Genomic DNA, 12827 nt, shown 5'->3' with positions numbered 1-12827 from the left:
TGGAATACAACCCAAGAGGATGGGGGAGAGGAGGTTACCCTGTGGAGCGATGGTGTGTAGAGCTCAGCTGGCTCACTCTCCGATTAAACCAGTTAAAATTATAAGAAAGCAGCCATTAAAACTTCTGGAAATGATCCTAAGGACAAAGAGTAATGAAGAATAACCTACACAACTCACAAATTCAATGAACTTCAAGTAGGATAAATACAGAGAGATTCACAAATAGATATATCATGGTAAAAATGGTGCAAGACAAGAGAAAAAATCTTGAAAACAAGAAAAACCAAACTCGTTACATTCAGAGCAGATCAGATAAGTCACTCAGTCGTGTCCAATTCTTTGTGACCCCATGAATCGCAGCACGCCAGGCCTCCCTATCCATCACCAACTCCCAGAGTTCACTCAGACTCACATCCATAGAGTCAGTGATGCCATCCAGCCGTCTCATCCTGTCGTCCCCTTCTCCTCCTGCCCTCAATTCCTCCCAGCATCAGAGTCTTTTCCAATGAGTCAACTCTTCACATGAGGTGGCCAAAGTAATGGAGTTTCAGCTTTAGCATCATTCCTTCCAAAGAAATCCCAGGGCTGATCTCCTTCAGAATGGACTGGTTGGATCTCCTTGCAGTCCAAGGGACTCTCAAGAGTCTTCTCCAACACCACTGTTCAAAAGCATCAATTCTTCAGCACTCAGCCTTCTTCACAGTCCAACTCTCACATCCATACATGACCACAGGAAAAACCATAGCCTTGACTAGATGGACCTTTGTTGGCAAAGTAATGTCTCTGCTTTCAAGGCCATCTCAATAAGATAAACATCTGACTTCCCAGCAGAAACAATAGAGGCCTGAGGTTGGGGAATAACATATTCAAAGTGCTCAAAGATAAAATGTCAACCAGACAGAGTTACGAGATTTACCCTATGTCAGATCAACTGACTACAAGCCAGAGGGGTTGAATAATTTACCAGAACAAGCCACAAAACTCAGGACAACACCATAGTTAACCTGCAAATGAAGATAGAGGCAGTGTGGGGTCTGGGAGGATCCCAAACACAGAGCTTCAATGCCTTCTCCCCAGGGAATCAGTGTATGTCCCCCTTCGGGCACACTGATGTGTTTGCTAACCAGGAAGCTCCACCAGGCATGTCTAGAGTTTTTATTAGGTTACCATTGCATTGAACATTGGCCATGTGAACTCTTGTCTCCAGCTCTTTACTCCCCTCTCTTCCCTGGAGATCAGGAGGTCAGGCTGATATCATGTGGCTCAAAGTTCCAACTCTCTAATCACAGGGTTCTTTCCAACATGACCAGTCTCCATCCTGATGCTAATCAGGGGTTCACTGTGAGTCAACTCATTGACACAAACTAAGGTGTAATCCAAGGGGCTCACAAATAACAAAGGTACTTCATCACTCAGGAAATTCCAAGGATTTTGGAAATTCCATGCCAGGAGCTCTGGGCAAAGAACAGACAGATCATTACACAACAATGTGTTTATTACACAACAATCATCACATGCCATTCCTTTTATATTAATATGTTGCTACATTCAGTTTGTTGGTATTTTTAATTGAGAATGTTTGCATCTGTATTCAAAAGAGATATTGGTTTATAGATTTCCTTTATAGATGTCTTTGTCTTGTTTTTGGTATCAGGCTTATAGGATGAACTGGGGAGTATTCTGTTATTTTTTGGAAGAGTTTGTGAAGAATTAATATTAATTCCTCTTTCAACATTTGGTAGAATTTACCAGTGAAGTCATCTATTCTTGGAAAAAATTTTGTGAGAGTTTTGCAACTAATAATTCAATCTATCAATTTTCTTAGCTCTTTTAAGACTTTCTATTTCTTCTTGAGTCAGTTTTGTCTTTATGGAAATGTGTCCATTTTATCTAAGTTAAATTATTCATTTTTTTATTCATAATCCTTTTTTAAAATTTTTGTATTTGTAAGGTCACCTCTCTCAAACACCTCTCTTCCATTTCTGTTTCTTTGTATCACTGTTCTGGAGATGGTAATGAAAATACTGTCCTTTGTTTCTGGAGCGACACTCATGGTTCTTGAGCATGGCGGTGGGCGGGGTGGTAGCCTCTGGTCTTCTTGGCTTGAGTTTTATGCTATGGAACCTCTGCCAAATGAGTGAGGTGGGGTGAGGGGCTCAGGCCCCAGGGTTCTTGGCTTGCTATACCTGGAGTAGAGCCATCACAGTATAAGTGAAGCTGGGTAAAGGAAAGGAGTCCATGATCTCTTGGCTACACTCATCTGGAATTTCAACAGAGGCCGGAGGGGTAGGCAAGATAGACATGCATGCAGCCTGCCCGCCTGCAGAACCACTGCAGCTCTTTATGGGAACTAGGGAGAGGCAGTTCAGTCTTCTTGGACTGCCAGAGTGAGCCTTCTATCACACTGATCTGGGGCAAAGGCTGCAAGAGTAAGGGTCATAGCTCTAGTGCAACAGATTCTTGACATTTAAGTAGATTTTCATGGTTCAGTATTTCTTCCTTTGCTGTAAGCAATTGGACAATTTACAGAGATGGTTATTTATAGATAATTCCACCAGTTAAGGTTGTTCACTGGAAAGAGGGTCCTCAGGACTCCTCACGTGAAATTCTAGAAGTATGCCCAATCTCCAGCCTTGCCGCAATGCACTTCAAGTCTTGGCTTTGTAACTTTAGGTGGCTGTGAACAGTTCAGGGAGGGCTGACAGAAAATAGGACACAAAGACCGCATAGGAGATGTGTATGTGGGGAATTAATATTGAATTGGAGAAAATGTTAAAATATGAAATAATTACCTTTGAAAAGTAAAGTTTAAAGTTGTGAAGAGCTTAGGACATGTTCATTGAGCAACAAAAAAGTGGAATGCTTGCAATGGAGAGCAAGACACATAATTTAGACACAAATAATCTCTTTAAAAAGTTGTTAAATAGCAGAGTGTGCTCCCCATAAAGCTTGTAGAATAACACTTTAAAACAAACTGGATCCTCAACTTTAGATGATTGATCTCCTGAGTAAGTAAAACGCAGCTTCCCTATCACCACATTCATTATGGAAGAATTTGACAGAGGTACTTTATTAACACAAATTATTAAAATAGCATCAGGTTGTACGTTTTACCTACAACATTCAGTCGGAGCAAAATACAAATATTTAAAAATTTTTAATATGTGTGTGTGCTCAGTTGTGTCTGACTCTTTGAGACTCCAGGGATTGCAGCCCACCACGCTCCTTTGTCCATGGGATTCTCCAGGCAAGAATACTCGAGTGGGTAGCCGCTCCCTATTCCAGGGGATCTTCCCGACCCAGGGATCAAACCTGGGTCTCCTGCATTGCAGGCAGATTCTTTACCACTGGAGCCACCAAAGTTTTTAATAGCAAAGTGCAATTAAACCAAATGATGTTCTGGGCCAGACAGATGAGTATTTTGTTCTTCCTCCAGGAAGTTAAGGATTTCCCTGGTGGCTCAGATGGTAAAGTGTCTGCCTACAATGCAGGAGACCTGGGTTCAATCCCTGGGTCAGGAAGATCCTCTGGAGAAGGAAATGGCAACCCATTCCAGTACTCTTGCCTGGAAAATCCCACGGACAGAGGAGTGTGGTAGGCTACAGTCCATGGGGTTGCAAAGAATCAGACATGGCTGAGTGACTTCACTTCACCAGGAAGTTCAACAAATAAGAACAGCTATCTTTCCTTCTTGACTTCTGGCAAGGCTATGTTGCTGCCCAGACTGGAGCACAGGGTAAACAACCTCGTTAGATCCCTGGCAATGCTTGGGTTCTCAGGGCATGTCAGCTTCCGGAACATGGGTAAGCTATTGTTTTTCCCTTTCCAGGATGAGGAGATAAATCGTACTTCAAATATTTATCCTCCATATCTTGCTTATTCTAGTAAGGCACTTGGTTGTGGTTTCATTTCAAATGAAATGCCAAATATATAATGATTTCAAGTTAAAAAGATATATATTATTTAATGAGATGCCTCTTTGCAAGTTAAAATCTAAAAATCTTAAAGGAAATGCATGTTCTCACGTGTTGGCAAGATTATAGAACTTGGTCTTTCTTTGGGATCTTCCCACTCTTCCAGTGGCAGTTCAGTAATTTCTTCAGTAAGAGGAAGAAGTAGCAGATACAGTGATGCTATCTGACAACTTCTCTTAGCAACACAAAGTACTCTGAACATATATTTAAATGATCATTTGCACAGTATGGTTAAAATTGACTACTTATTAAAGTTGTGCTCTAGGATACTAGAATTTGACTGTTGAGTCAAAAAGGAAAAACTGGGAACTACAGTTGGTGAAATACACAAAAATTATATGCAAACTATGAATTATATATGTAATTTCATATGTATGTTATGATTATATTCATATAGATATATAGATAGATATAGTGATCAATATATATTTATACTGAGTATTATAGCTCCCTGGTGGCTCAGATGGTAAAGAATTTGCCTGAAATGCAGGTGATCCGGGTTCTCTCCCTGGATCAGTAAGATCCCCTGGAGAAGGAAATGGCAACCTACTTCACTATTCTTGCCTGGAGAATTCCATGGACAGAGGAGTCTGGTAGGCTATAGTAGTCCATGGGGTCACAAAGAGTCGGACACGACTGAGCAAGTAAGCCTTTCACTTTCAACGCATAGAGCTAAAAAGCTAAATTCTATCTGAGCTAAAAGAAAGTCAACTTAAAGTGCTTTGATGAATAGCAAAATGAAGTACAATACTCATTAATGTGAAAAAAATTCTCATCCTAGTTCACTAAAACCTAATGATTTAAAAAGGCTTCCCTTGGTGGTTCAGTGGTAGAGAATCTGCCTGCAATGCAGGAAACACAGGTTCCCACCCTGTTATCAGGAAGACCCCCTGTAGAAGGAAATGGCAACCCACTTCAGTATTATTGCCTGGGAAATCCCATGGACAAAGGAGCCTGGTGGGCTAGAGTCCATGGGGTTGCAAAAGAGTCAGACATGATTTATCGACTAAACAACAGCAATAAATTATTTAAAACCTGATTTGAAGCAATCCTGTTTGTTTATTTTGAAGCATTTACCCCCCTTGGAAAATAGCTGCACTGACACATCGTGGATATTGACAAAGTGTTGTTCACCTCATTTCAGTTTAGTTCAGTTGCTCAGTCATGTCCGACTCTTTGAGACCCCATAGACTGCAGCATGCCAGGCTTCCCCGTCCATCACCAACTCCTGGAGCCTACTCAAACTCATGTCCATTGCGTCGGTGATGCCATCCAACCATCTCATCCTCTGTTGTTCCCTTCTCCTCCCGCCTTCAATTGTTCCCAGCATCAGGATCTTTTCCAATGAGTTGGTTCTTTGCATCAGGTGGCCAAAATATTGGAACTTCAGTTTCAGCATCAGTCCTTCCAATGAATATTCAGGACTGATCTCCTTAAGGATGAATTGGTTGGATCTCCTTGCAGTCCAAGGGACTCTCAAGAGTCTTCTCCAACACCACAGTTCAAAAGCATCAATTCTTTGGTGCTCAGCTTTCTTTATAGTCCAACTCTCACATCCACACATGACCACTGGAAAAACCATAGCTTTGACTAGATGGACCTTTGTTGGTAAAGTAATGTCTCTGCTTTTTAATATGCTGTCTAGGTTGCTCATAGCTTTTCTTCCAAGGAGCAATTGTCTCTTAGTTTCATGGCTGCAGTCACCATCTGCAGTGATTTTGGAGCCCCCAAAATAAAGTCTCTCACTGTTTCCATTGTTTTGTCATCTATTTGCCATGAAGTGATGGGACCAGTTGCCATGATCTTAGTTTTCTGAATGTTGAGTTTTAAGCCAACTTTTTCACTCTGTTCTTTCACTTTCATCAAGAGGCTCTTTAGTTCTTTGCTTTCTGCCATAAGGGTGGTGCCCTCTGCATATCTGAGGTTATTGATATTTATCCCGGCAACCTTGATTCCAGCTTGTGCTTCATCCAGCCCAGCATTTCGTATGATGTACTCTGCATATAAGTTAAATAAGCAGGGTGACAATATACAGCCTTGACGTATTCCTTTCCCTACTTGGAACCAGTCTGTTGTTCCATGTCCAGTTCTAACTGTTGCTTCCTGACCTGCATACAGATTTCTCAGGAGGCAGGTCAGGTAGTCTGGTATTCCCATCTCTTGAAGAATTTTCCACAGTTTGTTGTGATCCACACAGTCAAAGGCTTTGGCGTAGTCAATAAAGCAGAAGTAAATGTTTTTCTGGAACTCTTGTGCTTTTTTGATGACCCAGAAGATGTTGGCAATTTGATCTCTGGTTCCTCTGCCTTTTCTAAATCCATTTATAAATCCTTTTCTAAATCCATTTGGAAGTTCTCAGTTCACATACTGTTAAAGCCTGGCTTGGAGAATTTTGAGCTTTACTGTGCTAGCATGTGAGATGAGTACAATTGTGTGGTAGTTTGAGCATTCTTTGGCATTGCCTTTCTTTGGGATTGGAATGAAAACTGACCTTTTCCAGTCCTGTGGCCAGTGCTGAGTTTTCCAGATTTGCTGGCATATTGAGTGCAGCACTTTCACAGCATCATCTTTTAGGATTTGAAATAGCTCAACTGGAATTCCATCACCTCCACTAGCTTTGTTGGTAGTGATGCTTCCTAAGGCCCACTTGACTTCGCATTCCAGGATGCCTGGCTCTAGGTGAGTGATCACACCATCGTGATTATCTGGGTCATAAAGATCTTTTTTGTATAGTTCTTCTGTGTATTCTTGCCTTCTCTTCTTAATATCTTCTGCTTCTGTTAGGTCCATACCATTTCTGTCCTTTATTATGCCCATCTTTGCATGAAATGTTCCCTTGGTATCTCTAATTTTCTTGAAGAGATCTCTAGTCTTTCTCATTCTATTGTTTTCCTCTATTTCTTTGCATTGATCACTGAGGAAGGCTTTCTTATCTCTCCTTGCTGTTCTTTGGAACTCTGCATTCAGATGCTTATGTCTTTCCTTTTCTCCTTTGCCTTTACCTTTCACCTACTGAAAGACAAATTTCAGATTGCAGGAGCTTGGAAATACATTTGCCTGTCATTTCCGTATCCAAGTTCCTTGATTTTATCTGCTCCTAAACGGCTAACGAGATAAGAATTGAACACAAAACATCATCAGTGTCTTGATGTATCCCATGTATTGTGAAAAAAAAAATCACAAAATAAAGAGCAATATATTTTTTGGAAAGCGGTTAAGATCAAGGTCACAAATCCGTAAAACAGCACAATTACTGTATATTGGATAGCCCGTGACTTTCTGTAAACCTTCATTTTAATGGATTTTAAAAATACTCTAAGTAAGGTTTTATGTACATAAAGATAAAGGATACTTAAAATATTTATTGTGGCATATTCATAAAGCAAAAGGGAAGTTATATAAAATTATTTATACTAATAACATTGCATTGGGTTATCTATAAGTGTTTTAAGTAATTTTCTGAGTTCTATTAAAAATCTGTGTATCTTTAAATGTACTAGTATTTGAGTTGGTTTGTAGTGTATGTATTTCATTCTAAAAAATGTTTTAAAGTCCTAAGGCATAAATAATGAATTGTTATTATTTTGAAGTAAAAGTTAACAGAATTTTCCATATGTATTCCAAATCACAGACTCTTAGAGTGATTCAGAACTTGAGGTCATCTGGTTTCATTTACCACCCATTGTGATAAATACTGGATCCAACTATCTTATAGCCTCTATCTGAAGACATTCATGGGCAGAGAACTCAGTGCTCTTGGCACATGAATGACTCAGTGTTGGAGCATGGACTAGTTGTTAGTCACTGGGCTAAGTTCTTTTCTAATGTTATCGTAAAATAATTCTGTGAGGTATTAATACTCAGTTTGACAGATGAAGAAGCAATGTCAGAGGTGAAGTTACTTGCTCAAGGCCATTCTGTTGTTTAGTTATAGAGTCAGGTCAGTTGACACAAATTCAGTGTTTTAGACATGCCACTATGCTGTTGACAAACTCACTCTCACTCTACATGATTTCTCTTCACATATTCTAAGATAACCATCACAGGCTTTCCTGACCCCTACGCCTCCAACAAAGAGTTTCTTATTCAGCACTGTTTCTCATATCATTAATACTTGTCAATGTCCTTCTGGTTACCTTTACCAGGATGCCAACTGTGGGAGACAGGATGAGATTTTGGGAGACAGAAGTAATCTTTTTCCCACTTTCGTTTGCCCTCAAAGCTATAAATATTAATTTGCAAAAGATCAAACAATAGAAAAGTATTTCAGGTCAGTAAATACTAGTCCTTACCTATCCCCTGTATTTAACTCTGTATTTTGTTGCTGTTGTTAAATCGCTCAGTTGTGTCCAACTCTTCGTGACCCCATGGACTGCAGTATGCCAGGCTTCCCTGTCCTTCACCATCTGCCAGAGTTTGCTCAAACTTATGTGTATTGATTTGGTGATACCATCCAACCATCTCATCCTCTGTCATCCCCTTCTCCTCCTGCCTTCAATCTTTCCCAACATCAGGGTCTTAACTCTGCATAGTTATTAGGAAATTACTGTGTCCCTTCTGTTATCTATTCCTTTTTTCTCTCTATATTCAAAGCCCTTGCTTTGAGTAGTTCTGGTGTGCACAGTCTCAGGGACTACAGTTTAAATAATACCAGTTGCCCAACAACACAACTTTCAGCGTCAGCTATCATGGTATATTAACTGAGAGTAGTTTACCTATGAACAGATGCATCCCATGACCAGCGATTCATAATGCCGCCTTCAAAGCCCATTACTGACCGGTCACTGTTCATGTTTTTACTTCATGCACAGACAGCAAATCATGTAGCTGTGCTGCCCTCTTGGTTTCCGGTCACAGAGCCATGCGACATTTTACAAAAGTGGAAAACCAAAAGAGGGAATTGGCCTTAAATATGTACAGCAAAGGAATGAAAAGTGAAAACAGTGGAAGTGAAATTTGAATGGAATGTAAATACAGTTTCAGAGAAAATAGCTGCCCAGGAGAATGTTTGATGGACTCTAAGTACACAACCAGAGAAACTTCGTGAGGGTGAGCTTAACATAAGTGAGGAAAGTGAATGTAATGAAAAGAATTCCCTGTCTCAGAGGAAGTCACTCTGGCCAAAAAAAAAAAAAAAAAAAACCACACCGCGTTAAAGGAACTCTTAGAGATAACACCGCACTGAAAGCACAAAGATTAAAATGCTGGTAGCTGATCCAAACTTAGAAAGGAGCGTGACGATTTGCCAGGGCAGAGAAAGGACACCTACTCTGTCTCATAAATTTGTGGTGAGAAGAAAGCAAACACTGTTCAAATAATCTTGGTAAGTTTTCTTCATGAAGAAGTAAAAACTTCAACTCTCAATATTTGTAAAGTTTTAAATTACAGTGTGCTAAATAAATAAAAAATAAATTTAGCTTCATTTAAAAAATTTCCCCATGTATTTATAATCAACATGAACGTTTTTAATATTTTAATTAACAAATAGTTTTAAAGATCATGGACAAATAATACTTTCTTTCATTGATTATCAAGATTGCTTTGTAGTTTCAGCTTGCATGCATGGTCATTTTTATAATCTTGCATTGCTGTACACAGCAATGACCCTTTATGTAATTTGTGTGTGTGTAAACAAATGTGTACTTCTATAAAGCTATTTGTTTATTTTTAAGTAGAACTAGTACCCTTTTCGGAGAAGGCAATGGCACCCCACTCCAGTACTCTCGCCTGGAGAATCCCATGGACAGAGGAGCCTGGTAGGCTGCAGTCCATGGCATCGCTGAGGGTTGGACACGACTGAGCGACTTAACTTTCATTTTTCACTTTCCTGCACTGGAGAAGGAAATGGCAACCCACTCCAGTGTTCTTGCTTGGAGAATCCCAGGGATGGGGGAGCCTGGTGGGCTGCCGTCTATGGGGTCACACAGAGTCGGACACGACTGAAGCGACTTAGCAGCAGCAGCAGCAGCAGTACCTTTTGACCCTTCACCCATTTCGCCTGTTCCTCACCACCCATCCGTCCTCTTCATCTATGAGCTCAGTTTTTTGGTTTGTGTTTTGTTTGTTCTTAGATTCACATGAAAGTGAGATCATATGGTATTTGTCTGTCTGACTTAATTTTGCTTATTATAATGCCCTCAAGGTCCATTCAAGTTGGTGCAAATAGCAAGATCTCCTTTTTTATGGATAAATAATATTCTACTGTATATATTCATATATACACACATATATACATATACTATGCACACATACATGTATCCCATTTTCTTAATCTACTCATCCATAAATGGACACAGGTTTTTTTTTTCCCCTCATATCTTGGCTCTTGTAAATAATGCTGCAATGAACATAAGGGTGTATGTATCTTTTCAAGTTAGTGTTTTCAATTTCTTCAGATAAATACCCAGAAATGGAATTACTAAGTCATATGATAGGCCTATTTTTAGTTTTTTTAGGAACTTCCATGCTGTTTTCCAGGGCTTCCCAGGTAGCTCAGCTGGTAAAGAATCTGCCTGAAATGTAGGATACACCAATTTGATTCCTGGGTCTGGAAGTTCTCCTGGAGAAGGGATAGGCTACCCACTCCAGTATTCTTGGCTTCCCTGATGGCTCAGACAGTAAAGAATCCACCTGCAATTCAGGAAACCTGGGTTTGATCCCTGGTTTGGGAAGATCCTCTGGAGGAGGGCAGGGCAACCCACTCCAGTATTCTTGTCTGGAGAATCCCCATGGACAGAGGAGCCTGGTGGGCTACAGTCCATGGGGTCACAAAGAGTTGGACATGACCGAGCAACTAAGCACATAATGTTTTCCATGATTCCATGATGGCCGCACCAGTTTACATTCTCACCAACAGTACATACACAAGGGTTCCCTTTTTCAACATTGTCACCAAAACTGTTTTTTGTTTTTTGTCTTTTTGGTAATATGTGTAGTTAAAAAAACATAATAGGATATTTACATTACCACATTCTGTTGATGGACATTCAGGTTGTTGTAAGTTTTTCACTATTAGGGTTGCTGACATTCTGAGTCCACGTAGGCAAGTACTCTAATGAATGAATTTCTGTAAGTGCAACTACTGGGTCAAGACATTTATGCATTTAAAACTTTGATAGACATTGCCAAATAGCCCTTGAAAGAGATGCATAATTTATATTCCTTTGCTGCTGCTGCTGCTGCTGCTAAGTTGCTTTAGTTGTGTCCAACTCTGTGCGAAAAGCCATGATAAAAGTGCCCATTTCCATGTGACCTCACCAAGTCTTCTTAAATATTGCCGATTTCATGGGCAAAAAAGTCAAATCTACCAGCAAATCTTAATGGGTTTACCTCCATGTGTCAGTTCTATCCAGTTCTCCCATACTAACCCAATTCATAATTAACTTTTCAAAAAAGTTTTAAAATGTTTATTGGCCTATAGTTGCTTTAGTTTCTATTGCACAGCAAAGTGAATCAGCTATACGTATACATATATCCCCTCTTTTTTGGATTTCCTTCCCATTTAGGTCACCACAGAGCACCGAGTTACCCGTGCTCTACAGCAGGTTCTCACTGGCTGTCTAATTTATACCCAGTAGTGTATATACATCAATCCCAAGCTCCCAATTCATTCCATTCCCGCTTTCCCCACTTTGTATGTTTGTTCTCAATGTCTGCATCTCTATTTCTGCTTTAATAAGATTGTCTATACCGATCTGTTCAGATTCCACATATATCTGTTAATATACAATATTTGTTTTTTTTCTGACTTACTTTACTCTGTATGAGTCTCTAGGTCCACTCACATCTCTACAAATGACCCAATTTCATTCCTTTTTATGTTTAATATTGCTATTTCACTGTATATATGTTGTTGATTAATTGCTGAGTCGCTTCACTTTTGCAACCCAATGGACTGTAGCCCACCAGGCTCCTCTGTCCATGGAATTTCCCAGGCAAGAATACTGGAGTGGGTTGCCATTTTCCTCTCCAGGGGATCTTCCCCACCCAGGGATAGAACCCACATCTCTTGTGTTGCAGGCAGATTCTTTGCCGCTGAGCTGCTGGGGAAGCCCTTGCTTTTATGCACCACATATTCTTCATCCATTCCTCTGTTGATGGACATCTAGGTCGTTTCCATGTCCTGACTATTGGACTGCAATGAACTAGTCCTGACTAGTGCTGCAATGAACACTGGGGTGCGTGTCTTTTCAAGTTATGGTTTTCTCTTGAGTACATGTCCAGTAGTGGGATTGCTGGATCACATGGTAGTTCTATTTTTAGTTCTGAAAGGAACCTTCAGACCGTTTTCCATCGTGACTGTATCAATTTACATTCCCACCAACAGTGCAAGAGGGTTCCCATTTCTCCACACCCTCTCCAACATCTAATGTTTGTAAGAATTTTGACGATGGTCATTCTGACAGGTGTGAGGGGATACCTCATTGTAGTTTTGATTTGTATTTCTCTAAGTGATAGTGAACATCTTTTCATGCGTCTCTTGGCCATCTGTACATCTTTTTCAGAGAAATGTCTATTTGGACCTTCCACCCTTTTTTATTGGGTTGTTTTTGTAATATTGAGCTGCATGTTTGTTATGTTTTGGAAACTCATCTTTTTCATTTGCAAATATTTCCTCCCATTCTGAGGATTGTCTTTTTGCCTTGTTTATGGTTTCCTTTCCTTTCCTTTGCTGTTTATGGTTTCCTTTGCTTAAAAACAAAAGTTTTTAAGTTTAATTAGGTCCTTTTTATTTTATTCTCATTACTCTAGGAGAAAGATCAAAGAAAGCTCTTGCTGCAATTTATGTCCAAGAGTATTGTATGCTTTAAGAATTTCATAGTGTCTGGCCTTACACATAGGTCTTTAATCTAT

This window comes from Bos grunniens, chromosome 26 (genome assembly GCF_055505025.1).
Source record: "Bos grunniens cultivar Pamir isolate PY7600 chromosome 26, Bosgru_T2T1.0, whole genome shotgun sequence".
Classification (NCBI taxonomy): domain Eukaryota; kingdom Metazoa; phylum Chordata; class Mammalia; order Artiodactyla; family Bovidae; genus Bos; species Bos grunniens.
The sequence above is the reverse complement of the archived record's forward strand: the minus strand, read 5'-3'. Positions refer to the sequence as shown.